Genomic DNA, 15,823 nt, shown 5'->3' with positions numbered 1-15,823 from the left:
CTGAAAAAGCAAACGGAAGGAGGCGCTGCATAATTACATGACAATCATGACTCTTCAAGCCAGTAAACTTTCCTTCGCTTCTATCAACGCAGTTCCCCAAATATGATGCAAATCCGTCAGGAAATTTCACTTTATCTGTAATCCAATCAAAGAACTCTTCTTTTCTAGCACCATCCAGCCGATAAATGGGAAAAGGGGCCGTACCGTTCTCGTCAACGTGAAGTTCAAAACGATCACAAATATCGACTAAATCCAACCTTGACTTTAAATTATCCTTCGTTTTACCTTGGATGTTAAGGACTGTGTTCATCAGATTATCGAAGAAGTTCTTCTCAATATGCATGACATCTAAATTATGCCGCAATAGATGACTCTCCCAATATGGTAGATCCCAGAAAATACTCTTTTTGTGCCAGTTATGTAGCTCTCCAACCGCATTGACTCGAATGTTTTCATGTCCACCTACATATGGCGTCCTTTCTGCATCAAAATACCTAAACTGCTTCAACAAATCTTTCCCACTAACTTCCTCAGGTGGACCATCAAACACCTGCTTGTTCTTCGTAAACGAAGTCTTACTTCTGCGGTATGGATGATCAGGTGGTAGAAATCGTCTGTGACAGTCAAACCAACACGTTTTCCTTCCGTTCTTTAGTTGGAAAGCATCTGTGTCATCTTGACAATATGGACATGATAGCTTCCCATGTGTTGTCCATCCAGATAACATACCATATGCTGGAAAGTCACTTATTGTCCACATAAGTACTGCCCGCATCTGAAAGTTTTCTTTGCGCGAAACATCGTATGTCTCAAAACCATGCGCCCATAGTAGTTGCAACTCATATATTAGTGGTTGAAGAAACACATCTAGTGATCTTTTAGGATGATCTGGCCCGGGGACGAGAATTGAGAGAAACAAAAACTCTCGTCGCATGCACAAGATCGGCCGTAAGTTGTACAGTGTCACAATAACTGGCCATAGAGAATATTGTCTTCCATGCTTTCCAAATGGGCTGAAACCATCTGTAGATAATCCAAGATAAACATTTCTTCTCTCTTCCGCAAATTCTGGATATGTTGACTGGAAATGTTTCCAAGCCTTTGCATCTGAAGGATGTCTAATCTCACCATTTGTGGAATGCTCTGCATGCTATCTCATTGCTTTTGCTGTGCGCTCACACTGATACAACCTCTTCAATCTTTCCGTCAAAGGCAAATACCACATTCTTTTGAATGGGATCGGAACTCTTCCCCTCGTCTTCTGATAACGAGGTTTCCCTCAAAATTTGCATACATTCCGTGTCTCATCCGCTCTCCAGTAGATCATGAAGTTGTCAATACATACATCTATCACTTAATACGGTAGTTGAAGACCTGCAACAAGTTTCTGAACCTCGTAGTATGAACCCGGTGCATGGTTATCCTTAGGTAGAATACCTTTGACAAAATCAGTAATCGCATCCATACATTCTTCAGCCAAATTATAGTCTGTCTTAATACTCATTAATCTAGTTGCAGATGATAAGACTGAATGACCATCTCTACAATTTTGATACAAAGGTTGTTTTCCTGCATCCAACATGTCAAAAAATCTCCTAGATTCGGGGTTTGGTTCTTCCCCTCTATAATGATCATGTACCATCTGCTCTGTACCTACACCATAATCTATATCCGTTCTAGATTCTTCTAACCTAATATCAGGCTGAAGTTCACTAACAGGCTGAGGTTCGCTAGTACTACCATATTCATAACCAGTTTCCCCATGAAGGTACCAAACTTTATAATTACGTGAAAACCCTTTCATATACAAATGAGTCCAAACATCAAATTCTTTTATAACCTTATTATTATTGCAAGAAGAGCAGAGACATCTTAACATACCACTTTTTGCATCCGGTTGCTGTTGAACAAGCCTCATGAATTCTCCAATCCCTTGAACGTATTCTTCCGTAAGCAAATTGGTGTTCGGATCCAAATGAGGTTTATCCATCCACGAACGATAATAAATTTCTGAAGACATGATTTTCACGGAATTCTTATGACTAAAGAGAATGAAGAGAGAATGAAGTGTGAATGAGTTGAATGAGGAGGGGTTGTATTTATAGGAAATTGCTTACGGACCTCCGACGGCTTTCCGACGAAATTCCGACGGATGTAAAGCAGTCCGTCGGAATTCCGTCGGTATTGTCCAATCTCAAACGGCTATACAACGGTCATATATATTTGTCGGCAACGGTCACATGGTTCGTCGGAAATTCGTCGGAAAATACCGACGGAATTCCGACGACTTTACTGTTAATCGGAATGTCGTCAGAAATTCGTCGGAATATACCGACGAACTTCCGACGACTACAACGGTTAGATTTTTTATCGGAATGTCGTCGAAAAGTCGTCGGAAAATAACAAACCATGTTTCGTCGGAATTCCGTCGGAAATGGCCGACGGAATTCCGACGACTTCATTTTTTGGGATTTGGTCGGAAATTTGTCAGTAATCCGTCACAAATGTCCGACGACATTGGTGTCCGTCGGAACCTCCGTCGGAATTCGGCGTGTTTTCTTGTAGTGAATGGTTGCTTTCCAGCATCCAACATATCATAAAATCTCCTAGCTTGTGCATTGGGTAAATCTTCCCCTCTAAAATGATCATTTACCATCTCCTCAGTACCTACACCATAATCTACATCCGTTCTAATTGGTTCTTCTAATCTAACCGCTGGCTAAGGTTCGCTAGTACTACCATGTTCATAATCAGTTTCCCCATGATGATACCAAATTTTGTAACTTCGTGTAAACCCAGTCAAATATAGATGAGTCCAAACATCCCACTCTTTAATTCCAAACATCCCACTCTTTAATTCCAAACATCCCACTCTTTAATAACCTTTCTATTTTTACAATTAGAGCAAGGACATCTTAACATACATGTTTTTGCTTCCGGTTGTCGGTGAACTAACCCCATGAATTCGGTTATACCTCGTTGGTATTCTTCTGTAAGCAATCTCGTGTTCGGATCCAAATGAGGTCGATCGATCCAAGAACGAAAATAATTTGAAGAAGACATGTTTTTTATGAATCAAATTCGTGTGTAAAGAGAGTAAGAGGGAGGATGAAGATATGGAGTGAATGAAGAGGAAGAGGGGTGCTTGTATTTATAGTTGAAATCTTGCCGACAAACCGAGGAAATTCCGACGGAATTCCGACACCAACGGCTAGTTCGTCGGAATTTCCTCGGAATTTTTAAAATCCCCCAACGGCTCTCCAACGGCTATAATATATCCTCGGAATTCATCGGTTTTTTCCGAAGAATACATTTTTCCTCATTATTCCGTCGGAATATTCCGACAGATTGATATTTCCTCGGAATTCCGTCGGTATATTCCGAGGAAACCTAATTTTGGGTTTCCTCGGAATATCCTCGGAAATTCTTCGGGAAAGTCCGAGGATTTCATTTTCCGTCGGAATGTCCGTCAGAATACCGCTGTTTTCTTGTAGTGTGTTCGCCGATTAGGGTTAGGGTTTTAGGCGGTTTGTTTTAGCTTAGGGATTTAGATTCTATCGTGTTGATAACGTGTTGTGAAACAAGAGAATATAATATATGTTTTTATATTATTCATAAACATAAGGAGCCTTTTATATATAGGGAATTACACCGTCATAGAATAATAGAAAGACTAAAGAAAGAAAATACAAATATGGAAAGAGTACAAATCATAATCTAATAAGGAAAAAACAAGATGCCTATTCTCTCTCTTTCTCTTTCTCTTTCTCTTTCTCTTTCTCCTCACGGTTGACTCCCTCTCTCTAGCATTGGGCCGGTTATGGACATCCTTATAACATTTTTATTTTTTTTTAGTTTTTGTCTGCGGTGAAAACATCTTTTGTTGGGTAATCCAGTTTCTAAACGTTTTCATTTATGGGTCTATAGTACTGGATTATGGTGGCTAACTTTCGACTGTAACCTAGATAGGTTTTGTTGGGTACAGAGGCGGACCCAGTAAAAGACCTGTGGCATCAGTTGACACAGGTAAAATGATAAAAACAACTGTTTTTGTATTGAAAATCGTTTAGAATAATCAGTCCAACTAGTATTTGGCTATTTGCTAAGGGTTGACACCCCTTAACCAAAGTTCGATGCTTCTTCTGACCCTTTTGTTGTGATTTAAAAAAAAAAGAAAATTATGGCACAGATTAATATAATTGATGGGTCCGCCACCGGTTGGGTAGACAAAATACCTCTAAAACTCTCTTTATTTGTTTTTACAGTCATAGTGTTTGCTAACATGACATGAGCGATAACGACTTTAAAATAAGTTTTAGGAGCCTGGGTGCATGAGAGGGTTTTTTTTTTATTTGGCAGGATGTTTGGAAAACCAATGAGATTTTCCGTCTAGGACTACAATGACTACAACATAGCTTCCCCCATAGACATACACACACACTCTTTCCAATCTCCTGGTTGATCTTCATTGAACTTGATACTCCTTCTCGCAACCGCCATAACTGCTTGGTGGCATGAGAGAATCACATGTCATACATTTAAGCTTAAGAAGCTACATGAAACATCAAACTTTCCCTTGATCTAGCCAATGTTTTTTTTGGACGAATAGAACAAATGTTTGTCATTCTCTATTCTATTCGTCCAGAAAAAACATTTGGCTAGATCAAGGGAAGGTTTGATGTTTCATGTAGCTTCTTAGGCTTAAATGTATGACATGTGATTCTCTCATCCCACCGAGCAGTTATGGCGGTTGCGAGAAGGAGTATCAAGTTCAATGAAGATTAACCAGGAGATTGGATTACGGAAAACTCACGTTTCATCAGCATGTGCGTTTTGATTTTTTGCTCACTTGAGCGAATCACTGGCCACCAAATAAGTTGTGTTCAATACAATTGATGATGTAAATACTCTTGAACCTAGTATATGATGTTTTATTGAGCTAGGAAGAAAAATAATTTGTTAGTTTAGGTGGAAACATTACTTTTGCGTTACGTGTCATCATATAAAAAGTTTTCTCGTAGAAAGAATAATGGTCATGATTGACATGTGAAATTTTTTATTCTGATCTACAAAGTTTTGCTAGGTTTACTAAAAGAAAACAATCTATTAGCATAGATAAATTACCATGAAACAATATATAAATTACCATGAAACAATAAATAATAAAATCTCTGATAGATAAGTGCATTGTGGAAATTTGTTTTTGCAAGTATACAAATAAAATCTAATACGTTTTACAGTGGCTAGAATGCACATATTATCCAATAAGAACTGAGACAATCAAAAACTGTTAATACTGGAATAAATGACTTAATTTATATCCGCTGAAATCGAAGCGCCTCAGTTATATTCCGCTGCAAAACGATAATGACAATTTGTTAGATATATTCTGCTCAGAAATGGTGTCGCATTTATTAATTGTGATATAACCAAACCACTGTTTCGTGACAAGAGAAGTAACATGTTCAAGCTGTGTGAACTGCACACTCTTGCGAGCATAATAAAATCGTCAGAGAAGATAATCTCAAAGTCAAACATTTTGGAGCCTTTAAACAACATATCAATAGAAAAGTATCATAAAATTGACAAACAAAAAGAAAAAGCTAAGAATGCATCCACCCACAACATCAGATTTATAGATATAAATAAGTTAACACCATACCATACTTCCCTCATCATAGGAAGATAGAAGGCTATGAATACTCAGTATAAACATCAACCATGATTTTACAGAAATCTGCATATACTACCGAACAAACATTTATATTGCCAGAGACAAAATTTGAATTATTAGACCAGTTCTAAGAGAAAATAATCTTCTTCAGTGTCTTAAATGCTAGTTTTAATTCTTAATCCCAAGTGTCAATTGACTCAAGTTTACTGCTCGATAAAGAAAATAAGCACAATGGGTCACAGAGCATTTACCTCTCAGCACATGCTTTAGGTGGCATATAGAACTCTTGACCTTCATGAGAGATGTTTGAATTACTATTACCTTTCAAATGCGTTCAGGGTTTGGAAACATTAGTTCGGCCTGAAGCATATGGCTCTGAGTCATCACCATGTTTTTCTATTGGAGAACAACATACCACAGCTTCTGAAGTTGATCCCATGACTTGAGGCCAATTCTGAAGCTTCCCAGCGTTGACCTAACCCACCAAAAACAAAAGAAACAATCCTCAATCAACGTTGACCTAGCCCACCATGAACAAACCAGAATTAGTAGATTATTCAGTTATAAAACATATCACCATCCTCTTTGATGTTGAGAGCTCCCTAGAAGCGGAACATCCGACAACCTCTTGAGACGAACAGCTGAGAGGGATTTCATCAGACGTGGCGTGGTTACCGTCAGCTGCAATTGTAACCACATCAATTTCAGACATTTTTGGGGTGGAGAGGGAATGATTTTGCGAGTTGCAAATTTTGTAATGAGGCTAATGAGATGTGGTGTTATCTGAACGGGGTTCACTTTTTTTTATAGTGTTCTGTTGATATGATTTCGAAACGTATATACTGATGATGAATTGATAGTGAAAAGTATTGGGAGATTAACGTATGGATTGAATGAGAGAAATAAATACCTTCATTGAAGGAAGTCGGAAGTCTGAAATCCAGAAGCGAGATTGATATCAATTTCTTAAAACATCAAGCCGTAGGAAAGAAACTGTTGTTGTAAAACAACAGGATATGATCAATAACACTCACATAACCAAAAAAAAAAAAAAAGAGATCATGGAAGAAGAATCGGAAACAAAAACTAGATTCGTTTGAATGCTCTTATCTCATAAGATTATTAGGATTGTGAGAATGATGTTCACATGATTAAAGCTAACCTTTATATAAATGTAGACTCACCGCCTTGTACAGAGGGACGATGCATTGAATGAGGAAACGTGCTTGGAGTGGGTCGAATGAGTTAAGATGGTGATATCAGTCAGACCTCACTTTCTAGAAGAAGAATCGCAGGAGTCACTGCATCGCAAGTCGCATCGAAGAAGAAGGACGATTTCCTTCTTTGTTGAAGCCGTATTAGGGTTCCCGTATCTCAAAAATATCGGGCCGGCTATGCTTTCAAACTCATAACCAACACATAGAACAAAGCCCAACATGACCATCTCTTTAATGAAACGATGCGGTTTTCTCCCTGCACACGTGTCACTCCGATATGAAAGTATTTATATACGTGGATCCTAGGTGTCTCATTGTCATTTTCGTATATTTGTGTTATGTTTATTTGTAAAATTGTAATATGTTTTTATTAGTCTTGAGATTTTTAATATTTGGCTGTTTATTTATATGGTATTATGGTTTGTAAATTTAATATTATATAATGTGTGATGCATAGTCCATGTTAATGCTTTGGATTTAAAAAAACTTTGATTTATTTAAGTGTAGATTAATTGAATTTAGTTATTTTAAATACTTCAAAATTGTTTCACGTGTGCTATAGCTGATGTTAGAAGGTGGTTTTAATGAGAATTCATGTATTTTAAAAATTTATTCTCGCGTCTTTAATTAGTTTTAAAAAAATATTATACAACTACAAACACACAAATTCTCTATTCCGGACGGACATTTATTTGTTTTGGACTATATGTTTTTATGTACAACGTTTGTCTTTTTAACTATAATAAGGTGCAAGTATTATGTTTTTTTTTCTTTTTTTTATTATGAGATTGACTATCAAAGTATTATCCGATCCATATTGATGGTATCAGAAGTTAGCGTCATACAATAATACTTTTGGAACGAAGAAGGTATTTATTATTATAAATCATAAATAATGTGGAAAAACTTGCAATAGGAAATCATAACTTAGAACAAACCATAAGTTGAATGGGAACATGAGAACTTGGAAGGAAAATCAGAAATGATAGTTTTGCATGGCTTTGTATTATAAAATCCACGTTCAAATGTAGTCAACAAACTTCATAACTTGCTTGTAGAGAAAGTAACGTTTGCATCGTTTGTTCAAGCTATTTACGTGACACCTCTTAGCCGGTTTGAGGAGGAGCCAGTGGCGGATCCAGACTAACTATTAGACGGGGCACATTAATAAGTATATAAATGAAATAAATAAATATATAATAAAATATTAATTATAAATTTAATCATTTATAAACTGTAACAAAAAATAAACATATTTTTTAATCCATGATATCTTTTATAAAATAGTTTTCATTTTGCTAAATACAAATGTTATTATGCACAAGAATATATTGTTGCAGAAAAAAATAATTAAAATATATAGAAAAGTTGTCTTCAAGTTTTTTTTATATATATATATATATATATATATATATATATATAACAATATGTCAATATGATACACATAACTTGTTATGGTCCTTATATTATAAAGAAATGAACTCTAGAATATTAAATTAAAATGAATGAATTATTTTTATTATTTGAATATCAATTAGTTTTATTTGTTTGTTTGCGGCAATTGTGAATGTCTACAATTAAAATAGTGGGCTTAATATATGCTTCAGAAAATATTGAAATCTAAGATGAAAATATTAAAAAAGACAAATAAACAAAACAAAAAATATGTTAACATGGAAAAGGAATTGTTGACAAAAAAAAAATGGAAAGCTTTTAATACCAATTAAGAATGATACTGATACGGTAAAAGTGGACGTGTCAAAAAACCATTAATTGTATAGCAAGATAGTAAAAAAACAAAAAGAATACAAACACTATGAGTTTAGAACTCAATGTGGATGGGCTTAAGCGGGGGCATCTTTACCAATTACTCTACAAAATCCAAACGTATCTTAATAACCAAATGTTTTTATAAAGTAGTTGGGGGCACGTGCCCCGTTGCTATCACTGTAGATCCTCCCCTGGGAGGAGCATGTTGCGAATATAACGCTTCCTTTTAATATCGAAACGCTTAAGTGATTTTACTTTCTCATCTAGCAGCGATCAGCTTTCTTCTCATTAATCTTCCATCCAAGAGTCGTCAAATATTGCTACTTGGTATAGCTTGGATCATTGACAAACGATTCCATATGAACAAACTTTCACTGACTTTATATGAATTTATATTAATTTTATGAAGCATTTTCAAAATCATTGTAGATTAAGAAAATATTATACAAATGTTGAATAGACTTAACCTTCATTATTCTCTATTTTTTGACGGAATAGAAAATTAGCAAAATAATTCAGAAAAATGTAGAAAGATTGTCCTAGTTGATATGTTACACATACGTGACAAATAGGTTTTGTAAGCAGCCTAAAAATGTAATCCCAGTTAAAAGTGTTAAAAGGTCTTAAAGAAAGACTTACGAAAAAATATAAAATTATTTGACTATATTTAAGAACACAAAATATTTAAATATATACCGTAATACGACTCTAATATGAATGGTTGTTTAAAAAAAAACTTGTTTTTGAGCCATAAGAACAGCTCTTACTAATTTTGTCTGCTCTCTTTTCTACTTACCCATTCCATTTTTTGGTTTTCCTATTTCCTACAACCGATGCTGCTCATTAGAATGGCTCGGTCTTTCATTTTCTATACTGTTTTTCTTTCATAATTAACTCATTTCGTCTTTAGCTTATCTTCAATTTTCCATAAGCCCATTCCATAACATTCAGGTGGATGCTATTGTCTGGCTTTAAGGACATTTTAGTATTAATGGTTTTGCAGTCTTGCCCATCTGGTTCTGAAAAAGCTTTTGCACTCTTTAGAAATGTAAAAACCTTCATATTTAACTTCGTTTCTTTATGCTAAAACTGGTGAAACTATCTTATGCTCCTACTCTATCAATTGGAATTTTTTAAGTGTGTGCATGTTCTTGTAGCGTAGGTGTTTCAGGGTGTTTTCTCATTAAGGCCATCGTCCATCTAGGTCTTATATAGTTATTATGATCAACATAGATGCAAGCACTTGCAAGTGTATGTCCCATGCCAGATCCCTTTGGCTACCTTTTCTCATGTTTTTTACTTAACTCTTGCATTTGATTATCAATTATAACTTTGATTTGTTCATCTTGTTTACTATGCACTTTCCAATCTGCATCACACTTTTTAGCAGCTTTTGTGATTGGTTCAACTTTTCAAAGATCCGTCAACAATTGTTATAGCCATATATGTTATTTCTGAACTGTATAAGTGATATCCATGAAGAAAAAATAAATAACAAATTATCCAAGTGGACGTTATGGAAATATAGTACAGAATGTGTGCCAACCAACAAAATAAGTTGAATACAAAGACACAAACGGGTATCAACTACTTAAGAAATCTAGTTGAGACACAGAAGATAATGAGTACATAAAAATCATATCTCTGCTACATGGAAAATGCAGTCATCTTCTCAGTCCTTGAAAAGAGAGATAGATTTGAGTAGATAAATAATCAACAACAACAAAGTCATGAGAACAGAACTGTGAACACATCATATTGAATGTGGAGTTAAGCTGTTAATGGAGATGGAATCATTACCATCTTCCTCGCATAAGAAAAGATACCACCAGCATTACCAGCCCAGCATCACCTATCGCCTATAGCTTATATTGTTTCCCGGTCGAGTAATTAGTCAATAACCCATCGCTCTCTCTTAGCTCGATCGTCACCGTTTCTCCCGTCGTACACTCATCGCATACATAAACCTCTGACTCAAGCGGAAACACATTTCCGTAGCCACCGAGTTACAGAGAAAGATCCTTGCGTAAGTCGAAGCAACAACTACTGCTTCATCTCCGAATGCTCTTTGACAGGCAGGAGCGTGTTTATGTGATGATCAGAAACTGTAGAAATGGCTATTGTTATCTTACACGTTCTTCCTAATACCATGTTAGAGCTCGCTATTCCGTTTTCCATCCCACTTTTACGCACAACAGTCTAGAGCTCAGCCACCTTTTTGTCCTCTGTAGCCACCACCTTGGCCTCTGCCTCCACCACTTCCCGCCGCTTCTCAAAACACCTCCTTGCTCGTTTTGGATGCCACTAAATATGATATGATGAGATGATAAAAACAGCTAGTATGAAGGAGAGCTCAGAGTACATTGTGGAAGGCGTCTCATAGAAGGAGCTGCATATCTTCCAAGTCTTCTTCTCCCGCCTCAAACTCTTTTGTATGCAATAATCAGTGGTTTGCTTACGTCTTTTCAATTTCTCGCCACCTATGTTCAGTCTCTTAAGACCCATGATCACGAAAAGGGCATCTTTTCCGATCACCATCTTCCCTTTCCATAGAGTACGTGTTGGCCTCCTATAGTCGAAAGGGATATACGAAGTGTAAAGTGATGGATTTAGATTTAAGAACTAAATCCGATGAATTGTAACTCTAAAGAAACTTTGGAGTTAGCCATTTCCCTGGGAATAAGTTTTAGAAGGTGATTGTTCAGGGGAGGGAAGCTAACCTTTTTATACTCAAAGATAAACTGCCTCGCAAGACAGAAGATCACATCGATGGCTAGATCGTGTTGATGGAGTTAAGTGGCGGTTAAATGTGATGAATCTGAAATGGAAGCGTTTCGATTGGAGAAGAAGAATCTCAAATGACGCAAGCGAAACCCTAACAAAGGATTCATCAGGTTGACTTGGGCAACACAGTCGCTCGAACATTGGATATGAAATCTTGCGTAGAACCCTAAATTTCGATGAGGCGTGGGTAGAGAGGATTAGGGTTGCTCGTTATCGAGATGGGTTCTTGGAACAAAGCCTGAAGTCCAAACACACAAAAGCCCATCAATGTTGTTAACAATTAAATGAAACGCATAGTTTAAGGACAGGGGACACGTGTCGATTCCTGGAAGCCTGACTTTCTGACCTGTCATCCCATGTGGCTTCATGTGAGAGATTCAAACTCTTCTTTATATATAAAGATATAAAGATACTAGGGTCGGCCCGCCTACGGACGGGATACACTTTAATTGTGATCTATGGTTATTAAGTTTTATACAATCTTATGTTTGTGTTTCAGGTTTGCATTTGCAAGAAATGTATATGATAATGACTTTTGTCTGTTATAAAGTTTTAGGTGAAGAGAAATTATATGTGATAAGATATATTTTGCTTGTTTACAATAATTGTTTATATGATATTTCAGTTTGCTATATATATTATTTATATCATGTTTTTGTTTATTATTTTTTATAGGGCAATTCTTTTAAATATCAATTTTTAAGTTTTTGTCACAAAATAGTCTCTAATAAGAAAAAATACCAAAATAGCCTCTTTTATTTTGAAAATTTTAATTTTATTTTTTATTTTTTAAAATATAAAACTCTATCCTCAAAATTATACCCCTTAACTTTAACACTAAGTCTAGATTAGTTATAAATGTATTTTTGCTCTTTAATAAAATTATTTTTGGTCACTTTCTTCATTGACTGTTATTTTTAGAACAAAAACGTGAAAAAGCTATCTTAGGAAATTTCTTTTTCTTATATGTTATTTAATGTTTATAATATATTTTATATAAATATATTTTATTAAAATTATAATAGGTAAAGCTAATATCAAATATTCACTGTTTTTAGTAAAACTAAATTATCTCTTATTTAAAAAATATATTTCATACCAAAGTAAAATACTTCCTAAAACACTGTATATAAGCTTTTTTATTTTATTTTTTGACAACGAACGTTATATAGGAGTTAAATACACTAAAACTTCTATAAAGAATATCACTATGTATTATGTTATTTGTTAAACTATTAACAGAAAAAAAATATATTACAAATCTAACTATAGTTACAATATAATTCTGGATTACAACTCAGTGTAAAAATATAATCAAAATATTCACAATAAATATGCACAATTTATTTAATTTTTATTATTAAATATTATTATGTTTTCAAAATACCAATCAGGTTAGTACATAGTTATTAAAAAGAAATTTCATATACTTTCTCACTTATTCATTAACTTTTTATATTTCATTTACAATATTAAGTATTAATGCATCTATTTAATAGGCCTAGGAAACTTTTATCATGCAAAGAAAAGATTATATTCTTAACATATACTCAATCTGTTTCAAAAAGATGCATGCTCTAGAGAGAAAACTTGTTTCAAAAATATAATTTTTTTATATTTCCAATGCAATTTTTGTCAACTAATAATGAAAAATTGTGAAGTTCAAAAACATTAATTGTATTTTTTAAAATCTTATTGGTTTTTAAATATAGGAAAGATAAAAGTACAAAACTATGCATTTATAATTAAGTTTTAATATGTTTTATTAAAAATGTAAATTTTTTAAAACATGTATTATTCTGAAACGGATGGAGTATTATTGAAGTCTAATAGGTATATTAATCAAATATTTGTATATATGTGAGAATACAGATTTAAGAATACATTTTTAACTTTATAAGTTATTATTAGATAATTATTAAATTTCATAATTTCATAAATTTATTAAATCTGTGGTTTTGGCCAACTCCGTGATTTATAAGGATTTAGAAAATTCTTATGTAAATGGTCCTACTAAAATTATAAATTAATAACTATTATATATAACTCATAAAACTTTTACATAAGAATAAAAACATTGTATTTTTTTATATTTTTATTCAAAATAAAATTCATTTATAACTTTTATTGTTATTTTAATATTTTCTTTTATTCATTAAAATTATATATTAAATCACATATATAGTGTAAAATACATATTTCAATATATAAATTAATACCAAATATTCTAACTAAATAAATGCATGAGTTGTAGTAGTACTTCCTATGTTTTTATTGCTTTGGTTTTAGTTTTTCATATATTCTTATTATGTTTATTTGATGAGGTGGACTGTTTTATATTTTATTTTGGAAGTTGTTTGATAAGAAAAAAGATCTTATTGATTTTAGAATATAATAATGACTGAATTACATGACTGGAAATTCCTCTTTTTTATTTATTTACACTACAAGAAAACATATTTTTTACTAGGGCAGTATTCGTTGTAAATTCGTCGTTAACGGGGTGTTACGACGAATTAACCTCGAAAGACGTTTCGTTGTTAAACGTCCGTCGTAACGGAGGTTTCGTCGTAAACGACTCTTTACGTTTACGACGAAATATATTCCTCGTAAAGCGCAGGAAAAGAATTCGTCGTAAATGACACGTAAGATTTCGTGGTAAAGCTCACGTAATGATTTCGATGTAAAGCAAACGTAAATACTTTCGTTGTAAATCACTCGTAAACATTTCGATGTAAAACCCTCGTAAATCTTTCGATGTTAATCACTCGTAAACATTCGATGTAAACTCCCTCGTAAATCTTTCGATGTTAATCACTCGTAAACATTCGATGAAAACTCCATGTAATGTTTACGAGGAGTTTACATCGATTCTTATTATATTATTATTAATTAATATATAATAAATTTTAATTTATATTTAATATTCAGAATTTAAAATAATTTAAATTTTAAAACGAAATATGAAATTGAAAAACATATTTTAAAAAGGCATTTAAAAGTCATACAATAATATTTAAATTCATAATACAAACAGAAATATAAAAAAAACTAAATATCCTCGAAGTAGTTGGTGGGGTTGCTCGGCTGTTGACGGGTTGGATCAAACTCTTGGAGATCTCGTACTGGCAACCCAAGAGCGGCTTGTCTCTCACTCAACATTCTCTGCATAACCGGGTTTCCCACGGCCATCACGTCTAGCAAATCCTCAAGAGAGTCTAAACGAACCTGTTGGCTATCCATTCGAGCCTTCATCTGAGCAGTCTCTTCATCCCGTCTCGAAGTGTATGACGAAGTTGCCCTTGTAACTTTGTTAACAGAGCCTATACCGACTATCCGTCCCTTATTTTTAGGAGCCACCTATAAAATCAAAACATATATTAATATAGTTAATTATGTTAAAATATTTAAAATAATGTAAACAAAAATTTTAAGTTGTGCCTCTTCGAAGATTCGGTCGGCCTCTTCGGTGGACAATGTGACTGGTAATCCATCGGGAGACTCTTGGGTTAGTTGCGTCTCCCGTTCTTCAATCCGACCAACCACTGCTTGGAAGAGTTTCTCAGATACAGGATCCACAAAAACTCCGTCGGATGTGGCGTGAGTTATCTTGAATAGGTCAGACAGAGATGGTAAGACTCCCGTCTTCTCGAACTACAAAAAAAATTAAATTAAATATTAAAAATTATAGTAATTGAATATTTTAAAATATATATTTAAAACAAAACTTACAGCTTCTAGACGGACTCCTGCATGAGGTTTTTGTCCGGTTCTGTGAAGCATGGGCAAATGACCATCTTTATCCTTCGTCCTTCGAGAAGCCGAGCACGGGATGGCCAGTTCGGATATGCCCCGTCGTAGTAACCCTTAATCGTCACCGAAACGCTCCAGCTAACACGGTTGTTAGCCCCAAACCTGAAAAAAAAACAATTTAACCGTAATAAAAATTAATAACTTACCAATAGGTTCCTCGGGGTCTATCGGGGTCTAGAACATCCAAACCCTCCCGTCCAGGCTGGGCAAGCAAATCCTCCACCGTATATCTCGTGAATGGAGCATATGAAGGCACACGCAAATCCAGATGAACTGCATCTTCTGGGACAGGCTGAGGTGCAGCCGCCGGAGGAGGAGGTGGAGGCATCTGCGGTGGAAGATGAGGACTCGAAAAAACTCTCTGAGAAGTCTGAGAGTCTGGAACTGCATCGGAAGACGATGGACCGAAGGAAGATGTACCGGAACCATCGCCAAACAACTGGGCACAAGTAGGTGTTGCTGGTTTCCTTCTAGGAGCCATGTAAAAAAAATTAAAATAAATTTAATCAATTATGATGATATAATTAAAAAAATATTTCGTTACCTAACTAATCACCTGAACTAT

At 34.6% G+C, this 15,823-nt stretch overlaps 2 long non-coding RNA genes across 4 annotated transcripts; both read right to left on the bottom strand.

The window, feature by feature from the left end:
• Positions 1 to 5,150: 5,150 nt before the first annotated feature.
• On the bottom strand, positions 5,151 to 7,091 carry LOC106367449. Of its 3 annotated transcripts, none has more exons than XR_001273861.3 (4): positions 6,837 to 7,091; positions 6,585 to 6,667; positions 5,926 to 6,355; positions 5,151 to 5,354 (listed from the first exon to the last, which is right to left on the bottom strand). It is a non-coding gene; the product is annotated as an uncharacterized LOC106367449 (long non-coding RNA). The 3 variants fall into 3 exon arrangements; XR_001273860.3 differs by having other exon boundaries at positions 5,151 to 6,149; positions 6,252 to 6,355; XR_001273858.3 differs by having other exon boundaries at positions 5,151 to 6,355.
• Positions 7,092 to 10,153: 3,062 nt separating this feature from the next.
• Positions 10,154 to 12,027, bottom strand: LOC125587820. Its single transcript, XR_007324210.1, has 2 exons — positions 11,382 to 12,027; positions 10,154 to 11,230 (listed from the first exon to the last, which is right to left on the bottom strand). It is a non-coding gene; the product is annotated as an uncharacterized LOC125587820 (long non-coding RNA).
• Positions 12,028 to 15,823: the final 3,796 nt, after the last annotated feature.

This window comes from Brassica napus, chromosome C5 (genome assembly GCF_020379485.1).
Source record: "Brassica napus cultivar Da-Ae chromosome C5, Da-Ae, whole genome shotgun sequence".
Classification (NCBI taxonomy): domain Eukaryota; kingdom Viridiplantae; phylum Streptophyta; class Magnoliopsida; order Brassicales; family Brassicaceae; genus Brassica; species Brassica napus.
Note: the sequence above shows the minus strand (reverse complement) of the source record. Positions and strands in the feature narration are given on the sequence as shown.